Genomic DNA, 560 nt, shown 5'->3' with positions numbered 1-560 from the left:
ACGAACACCTGTCGGTGCAATAGGTGAGGGCGAGGCGTGCGAGGCGGGGCCAAGGCCTCCAACTGTCCCACGGAGGCTGGAGGTCACGCCCACGGTGCGGGTGGGGAAACTGAGGCCCGGGAGCAGAGCCGCCTCGTCCCGGGCACACACGTGAGGCGGTGGCGCTGGGCTTTGAACCCGCAGGTGCTTTCCGCCGAGCGCCCTCTGCTAACCCGCTTGCTTTCGGACCCGGGAGAAAAAACACGACGGTTAACCCCACGTCGTAGGCCGCCGCGAAGCTGAAAGTTGCCGAGAGCTGTTTGAAAGCGTTTTTGCAAATCTCTTCTTCTGGGCCACTAATTATACCCTGGGAGCTGGGTTGTGGGGGGACAGAGCTGGCGGACTCCGCCCATTGTATAGATGGGAAGACTGAGGCTCGGAAAGAAGCGATTGCTTATTCCAGGTTACACTACGTGTCGCGGGGGGTGGAGGGGTAAGGTACGCTCGAACCCAGGGTTTTTGCTTTCCAGACCAGCGGAAAGTGTGCGGGGGGGGGGTGGGGGTGGGGGTGCGGGGAGACT

The sequence above is a fragment of the Myotis davidii genome, unplaced genomic scaffold (assembly GCF_000327345.1).
Source record: "Myotis davidii unplaced genomic scaffold, ASM32734v1 scaffold1577, whole genome shotgun sequence".
In the NCBI taxonomy this organism is placed as follows: Eukaryota; Metazoa; Chordata; class Mammalia; order Chiroptera; family Vespertilionidae; genus Myotis; species Myotis davidii.
Note: the sequence above shows the minus strand (reverse complement) of the source record.